Source organism: Choloepus didactylus, chromosome 1 (assembly GCF_015220235.1).
Source record: "Choloepus didactylus isolate mChoDid1 chromosome 1, mChoDid1.pri, whole genome shotgun sequence".
In the NCBI taxonomy this organism is placed as follows: Eukaryota; Metazoa; Chordata; class Mammalia; order Pilosa; family Megalonychidae; genus Choloepus; species Choloepus didactylus.
In genome coordinates, this window is record NC_051307.1 from 189,350,151 (window position 1) to 189,364,358 (window position 14,208).

Consider the following 14,208-nt stretch of genomic DNA (forward strand, 5'->3'; position numbering starts at 1 on the left):
GTATTGGAAGGGATGTGGAAGAAGAAGTACACTTACTCACTATCGGTGAGAATGTAGAACGGTGCAACTGCTCTGAAAGGTAGTTTGGCTGTTCCTCAGGAAACTAAATACAGACTTGCCATATGATTCAGCAATCACATTACTAGGTATATAAACAGAGGAACTGAAGACAGGGACTTGAACAGACATTTGTACAACAATGTTTATAGCAGCATTATGACTGCCAAGAGAAGGAAACAGCCCACATGTCTGTCAATGGATGAGTGGATAAACAAACTGTGGTATATACATATAACAGAATATTATGCAGCTGTAAGACAGAATAAAGTCATGAAGCATGCAACAACATGGCTGAACCTTGAGGATATGATTGAGTGAAACTAGCCAGAAACAAAAGGAGATATACTGTATGGTCTCGCTAATATGAATTAACTATAATGAGCAAACTCTGAAAGTTAAAGTTAAGAACACAGGATATTAGGAGACAGAAAGAGGGTAGAGATTGGGCATTTGATGCCGAAGGAGTACAAAATGTTCAACAAGATTGATTGTAAAGGTCCAGAAATGGACAACATAATATCATCCGATGGTAGCACAATATTGTAAGTATAATGAACAAAGCTGAGAGTGAGTATGGTTGAAAGAGGAAGGTTAGGGGACATGTATGACACCAGAAGGAAAGATAGAGGATAAGAACTGGGACTGTATAACTTAGTGAAACTAGAGTGGACAATGATGATGATTAAATATAAGAGTTTTTACATGAGAGAAAATGTGCATGTCACTATTGCAAAGTGTTGAAAATGGGATGGTATGTGGAAAAAATACAATCAATGCACAATAGAGCCTATAGTTAACATTAACATGGTAATAATCTTCCATTAATTGTATCAAAGGCAATATAACAAAGCTAAATGTCAATAAGAGGGGTATGTAAGGGAAGGGTATGGGATTCTTGTTGTTGTTTCTCCTTTTTATTTTTTATTCTTTTTTTTTTAATTTTTTTTCCTCTTCTTTCTTTGCAGAAGAATGAAAATGTTCTTATATAGATTGTAGTGGTGAGTACATAACTGGGATTATACCAGGAGCTACTGATTGTTCACTTAGAATGGATTGTACAGTGTGTGAATAAAGCTGTTTAAAAAGTAAACAGAAAGATAAAAGTGGAGAAGATGTGGAGAGATATATGTATTCACTATTAGTAGGGAAGGAGAATGGTGCAGTGTGGTGGTTCCATTGGAGGCTAAGTATAGGTTGCTCTTCCTCTTTGGGTACAGGCTATGATAGATGTGGTGGTCAATCTTCTTAGAGTCATGGTATTATCTGAGCAGTTGGTGCAGAATTCTCATCCTTCTCGTCCAGGCTACTTTCTCAGGCATTCAAGCACTGGCAGTTCCCATTCACTTACCTAAGCCCATATGCCTGCCCTTCAGGTGGCTGAGGTATTTTTCCAGCATGGAGCCCAGCAATGGGCAGACACAGGTTTGCGGATGATCAGTCCATCTTTGATTGGGTTCCAAATCTGTTGATGGGAGTTGGCATTGGAGATTTCATTGGTCTCATTGTCACAGGAGAGCACACCAGAGGCAACCCTATTCTGAAGCCTGAGCTTTGTCGTAACTGTTGCAGCAGCACCAAAAGACAATGGAGGGGTGATGTCATCAACATGGTGATGGAAACAGCTACTGAAAACTCTCTAGAGATTCAATGAAAAAAGGACAATTCTGAATTGTTTGAAACTCTAGAGGAGGATATAGACTGGAGAAGGACCCTGCAAATGCTGAATTGCAGAAAGAAAAGAAATACCAGGTAGGAATCTTCCATCCCAGATCAGCTGGTCCTCTCCTCTTCCCCTCATTCAGTCTCAGTGAGGGAAAAGCACTGAATCAGCAGACAGGACCCCTCCCACCAGGAACACAGACTATAAAATCTCTGAGTAGTGTCCCCCTGGGGAACAGGGGAGGACATTTCAAGGCCCAGGTCACTGAGGGACAAAGAGACTGAGAAAACATGGGCAGAGACTGTTTTCAGCCTTGAGTCTGAAAGCCCTTCCCCCATCCTTGAGGGACGCAGCAGCCAGCAGCCATTTTCTTGCCTTGGGGATGGCTGGAGTACTGGGTCAGCTGAGGAAGTACTCTGCCACAGGTGGAGCCCCACATCAAACCAAACTTTGGCTGGCAAAGTGAGAGCATAGGAATCCCACAATTTCAGCTCACCTGTGTAGATATAGCCTATGCTCAGAGGCAAAGCAGCGTCTGAGGACAATTAAGTTACTGAACACCACCATCTGCTGGACAGACTGGAAGGTGCAAGGGTATTAAAATCTTTCAAAAAGATGCTCCAGACCATTTCTTAGCACCACAGGAGCTGGTCTCATGCCCTGCACGGAAACCCAGCCCTGTTTTGGCTGAGAAATACAGAAGACCCAATTGTTAAAGCGGGGCTCTAAAACAAACCCAGGTCTTACTGACTGGCAGAAAACAGAGCACCACTGGAGACCAGCAGATTTGTATTACCACACACTGTGAACTTGCTGGGGTGCCCAGTGCCTATCCCCCCCCCCCCAATCCCTGTGGCAGGCTATGGTGGGTGCCTGATTTTGGGGGGAAGACTTGGGGAACAGAGCAAAACTGACAACTGTACAGCAACATAAACAGAAAAAAGATAGAGATCAAAGACAACCAACAAAAAAAACCTAGGCAAAAAAGAGAAAACACCCTGCAGAAAAAACTAATCAAGAAAATCAGATGCCTAGACAGCAAAAAATCATGAGCCACAGCAGGAAACATGAAGATATAACCCAGTCAAAGGAACAAACTAACACCTGAGATTCAGAAGTTGAAACAACTATTTAAGATTTTCAAACAAATCTTATAAATAAAATAAACAAGTTGAAAGAAAATGTGACAAAAGAGATGAAGGATATAAAGAAGATGCTGGGTGACAATTTTGGGGGGTCATATGGTAATTCTATACTTAGTTTTCTGAGGAACTGCCTGTCTTCTACAGCAGCTGCACCATTTTACATTCCCACCAGCAATGAATCAGTGTTCCTATTTCTCCACACATAATGTCCAACACTTGTAACTCTCTGTTTTTGTTAATAGTAGTCATTTTAGTGGCTGTGAGATGGTATCTCATTGCAGTTTTGATTTGCATTTCCTTAACATTGGTGATGTTGAATTGTAGGATTTCTTTATATATTCTGGATATTAAACCATTATCATATATGTGGTTTCCAAATATTTACTCCCATTGAGTAGCTTGTCTTTTTCTTTTCATGATGAAGTCCTTTGATGCATGGAAGTTTTTAATTTTGAGGAGGTCCAGTTTATTTTTTTCTTTGATCCTTGTGCTTTGGGTGTAAAGGCTATGAAACCATTGCCTAAAAAAAGATCGTGAAAATACTTCCCTACATATTCTTCTAGGAGTTTCATAGTCCTGGCTTTTATAGTTAGGTCTTTGATCCATTTTGAGTTAATTTTTGTAAATAGTGTGAGATAGGGGTTGTCCTTCATTCTTTTGCTTGTGGATATACAGTTCTCCCATCACCATTTGTTGAAAAGACTATTCTTTCCCAATTGAGTGTACTTGGCAGTCTTGTCAAAAATCAACTGGGGTTATTTGTTAAGTTTATTTCTTGGAAACTTAAAGCCTCTGGATTGTGCCTACCCAGCTGAGCCCTGAAGCACAGCAGGTAGGAAGTCAACTCCCATTCTCCAGTTCTTCTGGCCTGCCCTGCACAATTAACAGAAGGATAAGGATGGATCAGTCCCATCCCAAAAGCAAGGAGTATCTTTAATGGCAAGTAAAGTATTTCCATTCCTCTGCCCCATAATACATACATGCCTCCTCAGCTTGAAGCAGCCAGAGTGGTCATCATCCCAAATCCCTGAAGACTGAGGAATGAACAAAAATAAGGGGGACTGTAACCACTGACTATAGCATATTTAGTTATTGTAGTTATATCTTGCGTTAACTGAGTAATTTGTAACAGTACTATAAAAAAAAAAAGAAAAACATGTGCTATAATCAATCGTAACAAATGTTCCACACCAATGCAAGTTGTATTTGGTGGGGTGGTATATGGGAATCCTATATTTTATGCTTGTTTGTTCTGTAAACCCACAACTTCTCTAATAAAGAAGAAAAAAAGACCAGTTACAGAACCAATTCTCCATTTGCAGCCACAGTTTAAAAAACAGGAAAATCCATTTGTATTTCTATCTTATTAACTCCTGTGTTACACTGGTGTTACTAATAACATAAAATATTCAAAATTTGTTACACACAGATCCAATTATAATTATCTCGTGAGAAAACAATTTTATACTGGGGATCTAAAAATAATCTATTTCACACATTATGAGATTATGAAATAAATTCTATTACCAATTAATGTTACAGTGGTTTGTTTATCAACAGTCCTATTCTGGATCACCAATTTGAAATACTCTCATTCCAGCTGATGCCCACAGGCATAACACAATACACAGAAAACATTAGATAGATGCAAATCACTATTATGAAGATGCAACATATTTTAAGTATACTGCCCAATATATCAAATCCATGGATTATCTCATTTTGTTTACTTCATAGTTTGGTCAGCAGTTCATACAAATTGAATTCCATTTAAAATAAAATCCAAGTGGCTTGGCAGAAACAGGTGCTGTGGCAAGCCAGGTGCTAATCTGACAAGATCAGGACTGCAGGAGACTGGACAGTGAGGTACAGAGAGATGGAAGGATCTTGGATTTGATTGATGATGCTTGGCAAGAAGACAAGTTGCCCTATGAGGATGTTGTAATACCACTGAGTGAGCTTCCTGAACCTGAGCAAGACAATGGTGGCACCACAGAATTTGTTAAAGAACAAGAAATAAAGTGGAAAGACTTAGCCTTACAGTACCTCCATGAGAATGTTGCCCCCATTGGAAACTATCACCTGGTTCCTTTTTCATTAACAGATTTTTTTAAAAATGCATTGATGCATATTGGTTTTTCTTTTCCAGTTTCCTAATTCAGATCTTTCAGTGATAAATCAACACTCAAAAATGTATACCTACTTAGTCTGTGGCAGCAAAGTACAATGTGAAAATGTTCACCAGATGAGAAACTAATGGAGAAATTCAGGAAAGCAGAATATTTGACTCTTTGAACCAAAAACTCTCATTGACTAGCTTGGTATTTGAACATGACCAGTTAAACATTTGCCTTTAACTCTGATTTTGTCTTATACTAGAGTTTAACACTTTCCAACTGCTTCTCTTTGTCATGTGATACACGTGATTGAAGATATGAGAGGGAAAAGACAGGAAGTCAGACGTGCAATTATTAACTTCTCATATATCCTCGCATGAAAAATTCTGTAATACGCCTGTGTATGTTATGGAGATATAGTTACCCCATTCACTGATTACTGGGATCCCTAAGACTCCCGATGGTTTTTTCAAGCTTTGGATAAGTTTACAGATTAAAAATTATCTGACCGTTACTCTGTTCCCCCTGTAACTTCCTTTGGTGCTATTGGAAAGGAATTTGAGTTAGATGGACCACTAGTTTTGTTTGGTAATAGCATTTTTTCTTTCTCAGGGTCCTTTTAAATATAACCAAAGTACCATGGAAACAGTACTTATTTATGTATTTGTATAGAAATTTGTACTTTGCAAAACACTCATATGCATTACCTCCTGGGATCATTTGTCTTAAGTTAAATGGTGTCTTTCTTGTTCCTTACCCAGACTGTAAACTCTTTGTGGGAAAAGGCCCTGGTTTATACTTCTGTATACTTCACTGGAAAACTGAGAACACTGAATAATTGAAATCTCCACCACCAACAAAATGAAATCCAAGAGGTTGTCCCCAAATTTTATAATGTGTTAAAACTGGCTGTTTCTTCAATGCACTATTCATTGAATTTTTTTTTATTATTGAGATTGTTCAGATACCATACAACTATCCAAAGATCCAAAGTGTACAATCATTTGCCCACGGCACCACCATACAGCTGTGCATCCATCAACATAATTATTTTTTTTTCAATTTTTAGAACATTTTCACTACTCCAGAAAAGAAACAAAGACAAAAAAAAAGGAAACTCACATCCTCCCATACCCCTAACCACACACCCCCTCCATTATTGATTCATAGTTTTGGTATAGTACATTTGTTACTGTTGATGAAAGAATGTTAAAATACTACTAACTATAGTATATAGTTTGCAATAGGCATATATTTTTTCCCTATATGCCTCTCTATTATTAACCGCTAGTTAAAGTGACATACATTTGTTCTAGTTCGTGAGAGAGATTTCTAATATTTGTATAGTTAATCACGGACATTGTCCATCACAAGATTCACTGTTTTATATATTCTCATCTTTTAACCTCCAACTTTCCTTCTGGTGACATGCGTGACTCTGAGATTACCCTTTCCACCACCTTCACACACTTTTTAGCACTGTTATTTTCATCACATGCTACCATCACCCCTGTCCATTTCCAAATATTTAAGTTCACCCTAGTTGAATATTCTGCTCATAGTAAGCAACCGCTCCCCATTCTTTAGCCTCATTCTATAGCCTGGTAACTTATATTTCATGTCTATGAGTTTACATATTATAATTAGTTCATATCAGTGAGACCCTGCAATATTTGCTTTTATGTGTCTGTCTTATTTCACTCAACCCATTTCTTTTAAGATGGTTTTATTCAAACACTATACATTCTGTCCTAAGAAAACAATCATTGGTTCCCTGTATAGTCACATATTTATGTATTGAGCACCATCGCCACTCTCTATATAAGGACATTTCTTCCACAAAGATGGAGGAAGAGTCAAAGAAGGCAGAGAGGCAAAAGAAAAAGGCAAGAGGAAGAGAGAAAAACAAACAAAAAAACAAAAAAACTTGATAGCTAGAAGGTGACAAAAGGAAAGATAGCATTAACCTAAAGTAGAATAAAGAGTCAGACAACATCACCAATGCCAGGAGTCCCATACCCTTCCCCTATTCCGCCCCCCCCATATGCATTTAGCTTTGGTATATTGCTTTTGTTACATTAAAGGAAGCATAATACAATGTTTCTGTTAATTCTAGCCTCTAGTTTGCATTGAATGTATTTACCCCCCAATCCCACCCTGTTTTTAACACCTTGCAATGTTGACATTCATTTGTTCTACCTCATGTAAAAACATGTTTGTACCTTTTATTACAATCGTTGAGCACCCTAGGTTTCCCTGAGTTACACCGTCCCAGCCTTTATCATTCATCTTTTGTTCTGGTGTCCCACATGATCCCAGCCTTCCTCTTCAACCATATTCACAGTCATCTTTGTTCAGTGTACTTACATTGCTGTGCTACTATCTCCCAAAATTGTTTTCCAAACCTCTCACTCTGTCTTTTCCTTTCTGTTTGTAGTGCTTCCTTTAGTGTTTCCTGTAGAGCAGGTTTCTTGTTCACAAACTCGGTCATTCTCTGTGTGTCAGAGAATATTTTAAGGTTTCCCTGATACCTGAAGGATAGTTTTGCCGGATATAGGATTCTTGGTTGGCGGTTTTTCTCTTTCAGTATCTTAAATATATCACCCCACTTCCTTCTTGCCTCCAAGGTTTCTATTGAGAAATCCACACATAGTCTTATCAAGCTTCCTTTGTATGTGATAGATCGTTTCTCTCTTGCTGCTTTCAGGATTCTCTCTTTATCTTTGATGTTTGATAAGCTGATTATTAAGTGTCTTGGCGTAGGCCTGTTCAGACCTATTCTATTCGTGGTACGCTGTGCTTCTTGGATCCGTAATTTTATGTCTTTCATAAGAGATGGGAAATTTTCATTGATTATTTCCTCTATTATTGCTTCTGCCCCTTTTCCCTTCTCTTCTCCTTCTGGGACACCAATGACATGTAAATTCTTGCTTTTTGTTTTGTCTTTAAGTTCCTGGAGATGATGCTCATATTTTTCCATTCTTTTCTCTATCTGTTCTTTTGTCTGTAGGCTTTCAGTTGCCTTGTTCTCCAGTTCCTGAGTGTTTTCTTCTGCCTCTTGAGGTCTGCTGTTGTCTGTTTCCAGTGTGTCTTTCATCTCTTGTGTTGTGCTTTTCATTTCCATAGATTCTGCCAGTTGGTTTTTTGAACTTTCAATTTCTCCCTTATGTACATCCTGTGTTTTCATTATATGGTTCAGCTCTTTCGCCATATCTTCCCTAAACTTTTTGAATTGACTTATTATTAGTTGTTTCAATTCCTGCATCACAGTTGAAGTGCAAGTTTGTTCCCCTGACCAGGCCATAACCTCATTTTTCTTGTTGTAGGTTGTAGTTTTCTGTTGTCTAGGCATGGTTTCCTTGGTTACCCCAATCAGGCTTCCCCAGACCAGAATGGGCTAAGATCCCAGAAGGAAGAAATATTCAGTATCCAGTTTCCCTGAGGGTGTGTCTTAGAAAATTGGTACATCCTCTGATGCCTCCAGTCACTGTGCTTTTCTGCCCAGCAGGTGGCACCTGTTAGCCTATAATTCTTGACTGGTGTAAGTTCTGAATGAAAGGCAGGTAGTAGAGCTGGGCCCCACCCCTTTCTTTTTAGAGAAGATAGACACCCTAGGGGGAGGTCATTAGCATTTCAATGGTCTCTCTCTGCCTGAGCTATACCCATGTCTGGGTCACAGAACTGGGAACTGAAAATGGCTGAGGCTTTCTCCACTGAGTCAAAAAAGGAACAGAGCTAGTCTGAGGTGACCCTCTGGCTCTCCAAGATCAGTCATCACCCAAAGCCTCTGTCTACTTGTTGGGGATTCGTACCTCGTAGGGAGTGGTTCACACTTGCTAATTAAAGCCCCAGTTGGAGCTCAGCTGAGCTATATTCACTTGCTGGGAGAAAGCTTCTCTCTGGCACCATGAGGCTTTGTAGCTTGGGCTGTGGGGGAGGGGTCTTCTGATTTGGATCTGCAGTTTTTACTTACAGATTTTATGCTGTGATCTCAGGCACTCCTCCCAATTCAGGTTGTGTACGATGAGTGGACATTCACGTTTGTCCCCCTGCAGTTATTCTGGATTATTTACTAGTTGTTTCTGTTTTTTTTTCAGTTGTTCCAGGGGGACTACTTAGCTTCCACTCCTCTCTATGCTGCCATCTTAGACCTCCCCTGTCACTACCCATTGAATTTTAAAGATCTACTTTATCAGGCAGATTTTTAAATCATTTTGTTATGAGATTTGGCCTGTACCACCATTTAAAATATTTATGATATACTTACTTCACACAATGCATTTTGCTAAATGTTTTATCTATATTATCTCATTCATCTGACACAATAAGTTTATAACAAAGTGATTATTATTAATTTGTGTATAGTTTTCTCCTTTTACAGATGATGACATAGAGGTAATAAGCTGCCCAAATTCATAGTGCTTATATTTGAGACAAAAAGAATTCCTAATTCCTTACTTCAGTAGTTTACTTTACTCCTTCTATTTGGTTGATCAATTAAAGAATACCAATAAATTGATAAACATGCTAATGTACTTGTTTGCTAATGCTGCCATTATGCAAAATACCAGAAATGGATTGGCTTTTATAAAGGAGGTTTATTTGGTTACAAAGTTACAGTCTGAAGGCCATGAAAATGTCCAAATGAAGGCATCAGCACAAGTATACCTTCACTGAAGGAAGGCCAATGGCATCCAGAAAACCTCTGTTAGCTGGGAAGGCACATGGCTGGCATCTGCTGATCCCAGGTTGTGTTCCAGCTCCACTCTCAACTCCTCTGCATTCTTCAAAGTATCTCTCTTGGCTGCAGCTTCTAAAATGTCACTCACAGCTACTCTGAGTTCCTTCTGTTTGTCAGCTCATTTATATGGCTCCAGTGATTTAATTCAGAACTACCCTGAATGGGTAGGGTAATACCTCCATGGAAATTATTCAATCAAAGGTCTTGCCCACAGTTGATTGAGTTACATCTCCATGGAAACACTCAATCAGTAGGTTCCAACCTAATCAACAGTAATACCTCTGCCCCCACAAGATTGCATCAAAGAACATAGCATTTTGGGGGACATGATACATCCAAATCAGCACAGCTAATAACCTTAATATTTGTTTGCACTGTGCCATAACTTCAAAAATACAATAAAGTAACTGGATGATCCCTCAAACAACATTTAATTTCCAGAGCTTTTGCTTATTATTAAAAGCTAATTGGAATAGGACTTTGTTTAGTGTAAATAGACATCGCAAAAGAAGCTGATTAAGGGATAATATGTTTCTTACTCAGGAAAAATTTAAAGCCAATAAGCAAAATGTTCTGTCTAGTTAACATAGTGCCCAGTCATGCCTGAATATCTATACAGGAAGAAAGTATGAACAAGAGTAGAGAGACGGAAGGGTCTCAAAATAACCTACACTCTTTGTTTGCTTCTGATACCTGTTCTTGAATCTGGCAGTGTCAGTAGAAGCACAGATCATAATCACTGGCTTAAAAAATGTACCCAAAAAAGTGTGCAATTTTATCAATTCTAAACAATTAGTTATTTTTGAGGTTAAAGAAAAAAAAAGTCCTAGTGAAAAATTACAGTATAATAATGGATTTGTAAAGCAATATATTCTGTCCCATGTCATGGCTATATAATGGAAACATTTTATATATATATATATACACATACATACACACACACACACACATGCTAAGATCATATGTTATATAAAGAAATCACTTTAAATAAATAGTCAAATAAAATAGTCAATTGGGGGGAATTTCCCGGGAAGACGGCAGAGTAGGGAGTTACAGGGCACATGCTCCTCCTCCAAGTACAGCTAGTAGACAGGCAGGAACTGTCTAAAACAACTGCTCTGGGGCTCCAGAGGCCAGGGGAGCACTGTGCAGTATCCACGGATGAGTGGGAGGAAGAGGTTGGAAAAATGCAGTGAAAAACTGTGAGTAACTCACTCCACCATGGCTGCTTGTGCCCATCCCCCACTCTTGAGGCAAGCAGCCTGGGGTCTTGTCCCTGGCTGGCTGCTGCTGCAGGCAGAGAGGAATGCAGAAGCCCTCCTCCCCCAACAACAGGCAGGGGCACAACTGAGTGAAGAACACAGTCCTTGGTTTGCGAATTTAGACCACTGGGTCCTGCTGCTTTAGCCCACCCCAGACAGGGACTGCTGAACCATTGTTTCAAGCCCAAAGGGCAGAAACTCTGATAGGGTCAGAGCTGGCAGACATTTAAAAATTAAAGGGACCTCATCAAAATTGAAAACTTTTGTGCTTCAAAGGACTTTGTCAAGAAAGCAAAAAAGCAGCCTACTCTATGGAAGAAAATATTTCAAAACCACATATTCAATAAGGGTTTAATGTTGTGGGCGATTAAGGTAGCATGCATGAAGTCCACTTTTCAGCAATGCCGGAAACATGGCCGCCAGGGCCGATGCAACAACAGCTTGGGTTGCCCTCCGCCTTCTTTACGGAAGCGGTTCGCGCCAAAAGCACTAACCCTACATCTGCCTTCCACCCCAGCAACAGCAACCGCCAATCCCCCTACATCTGCCTTCCACCCTAGCAACAGCAGCAGCCAATCCTAGATCGCCACCCGTCCTTACTAGCCACCCCCATCCTACCCTAGAGTATATATGCTCAGCCTCCTCAATAAAATTTTGCAGCTTGATCAGAAACCTGTCTTGCTGTCATTCCTCGTGTCTCTTGTCCCATACCATTCTTCCTTCACAGGACTTGGAGCTTCCGTTGATCGTCCCGTGGGCCGGGACAACTGGCGCCCAACGTGGGGCTCGAGCCTTGTGAAGGATAGAACGCCGCGCTAAAGAAGAGAGCTCTCACACTCACCATACCCGGGATCGCCATGAAGAAACTCGCTCATGAGACAGATCCGTTCAGCAGTCAACCAGCGCCGGCGAAAAGGAAAAGAAAAAGAAAAAGGTAGGCCCCCGTCCCCACCATGGGACAAGCAACTTCCCAACACGAATTATATGTTAGTCAGGTCAAACAATCGCTCAAGGCACGAGGAACTAGAGTTAAGAAAAAGGATCTCACACACTTCTTCAATTTCCTACTAAAAACCTGCCCTTGGTTCCCCCAGGAAGGTACCATAGACCAGCGATGCTGGCAAAGGGTCGGTGATTGCTTAAAAGACTACTACCAAACCTTCGGCCCTGAAAGGGTCCCGGTCACTGCTTTCACTTATTGGAATCTAATTCATGAAATTTTAAAAGTCCATTCTTCAGCCCCAGACATTCAAGACCTCTGCAAAAAAGGAGAGGAAGCTTTAAGAGAGCACTCTCGCCCCGCCTCAGTCTGCGGTTCGATTACTATTGATATGCCTGAACAGCTCCAAGATGAAAATAGACCGGGCACCCCGGTTAATCAAGCCGGATTATCGCCCCACCTAATCGAAACAGAAGTAAAAACCCCTCCCCCTTCGGAGGAGACTGTCCTTCCTGCATTTCGGCCTCCCCCTTATACACCAGATTTTCCAACCGCACCCAGTCTTCCAAAACCACATCCTCATTTTTATCCAGTTACGTCCCTGCCTCAGTTCCATGCGCTAGAAGAGGCCGCAGAAAATCTCCGGCTACACACCGATAATTTTAAAGAAACCTTTAATCAAGAGCGGCTGCGAGCCGCCAATTTGCTCGCCGACCTCCGGTCAGCAACTCAAAGCATTGCTGCCCTTGCACTCCCGGAAAATGCCCACTCACCACGTCCCCATTGCGCTCACCACACCTACTCCTTTCCAGTTACACGTGGTCAGACCCAAAACCCTTCCGCTAGCTCCCAAAATGGCGCCGTTAGCTCCCAAAATGGCGCCACTAGCTCCCAAAATGGCGCTTCTAGTAGCGAAAGCGAGGAAGAGGAACAATCAAACCCCCCCAGTTCTGATGAAGAGGAGCAAGAGGAAGCTAGTACTACCCCAACAGCTAAATATAAAAAACTCAGTTTAAAATATTTAGAAAAATTAAAAAAGGCAGTGAATGATTATGGCGCTACCGCCCCCTTCACGCTCACCTTATTAGAAAGCCTCAGTGAAAAGAAACTTACTCCTAACGATTGGTCCCAATTAGCCAGAGCTGCCTTGTCCGGCGGCGATTTCCTATTGTGGAAATCCGATTATGAAGAGCACTGCAAAAGGTATGCCACCCGTAATGTCCGTAAAGCCACCTCTAAAAAATGGACATTAAACAAATTTTTAGGTCAAAGCCCCTACCATCGAAATGACAAGCAAGCTCAATTCCCCCCAGGCCTCCTAGCACAAATACAAACGGCCGCGCTTAGAGCATGGAAAAAACTTCCACAAAAGGGTGCTGCTACTGCCTCTCTCGCTAAATTAAGACAGGGACCCGATGAACCATATACCGATTTCCTCAGCCGCCTGCAAAATATGGCTGAGCGTCTATTTGGGGCCAGCGAAAGCGAGAGTGATTTCATTAAACACCTGGCCTATGAAGATGCCAACGCTGCCTGCCAAGCAGCAATCCGCCCCTTTCGCAATACCAATCTTAATAATTACATAAAACTCTGTTCTGGCATCAGGCCCACTCAAACTCTTGGAATAGCCATTGGCGCGGCCCTTCAAAATTTCACAGCAAAAACAAAACCTCCCCCCACATGCTATAACTGCAAACAGCCCGGCCATTTTTCAAAGAACTGCCCCAAGCCACAAGCCTATTCCCCCTCACCCATTACCAGCAAGCCCGTATTGCCGCCCTCCATTTGCCCTCGCTGCAAGAGAGGGTTCCATTGGGCGTCTGAATGCCATTCTCAAACAGACATAAATGGCCAACCCCTTAAGCCTAAGCCCCAGGGAAACTCCCAATGGGGCCGGCCCCAGGCCCCAACCAGAACGAACCCAGGGGCAATACGGTTTGTTCAACCATCCCCAGTCGCAGTCCCTGCGCTCCCAACCACAAACCACGCTGCCATATCTCAGACTTATGGAGAGCTACAGCAGGAAGCGCAGGAATGGACCTCTGTACCGCCTCCGAATCAATATTAACCCCAGAAACCAGCCCTCTCCTCATACCTACAGGAGTCTATGGACCTTTACCCCCAAATACCTTTGGTCTCATTCTAGGGAGAGCTAGTGTCACCCTGCGCGGAGTCCAAGTCATCCCAGGTGTACTAGATAATGACTTTAAAGGTGAAATACAAATAATCGCAGCCACCTCAAACAATCTTATCCCTATTCCCTCTGGCACTCGAATAGCACAA

At 41.3% G+C, this 14,208-nt stretch overlaps 1 protein-coding gene across 2 annotated transcripts in view; it reads right to left on the reverse strand.

Moving 5' to 3' along the window:
• Nucleotides 1-14,208, reverse strand: part of EPM2AIP1 (EPM2A interacting protein 1) — a 79,270-nt gene that overhangs the window by 48,691 nt on the left and 16,371 nt on the right. Inside the window, exon 2 of one of the 2 annotated variants that reach the window (XM_037847125.1) lies at nucleotides 3,846-3,899. The exons of the other annotated variant lie outside the window; for it this stretch is intronic. The gene's annotated coding sequence lies outside the window, so the exon portion shown is untranslated. The remainder of the gene's footprint in view (nucleotides 1-3,845; nucleotides 3,900-14,208) is intronic. 2 annotated transcript variants of the gene reach the window in all.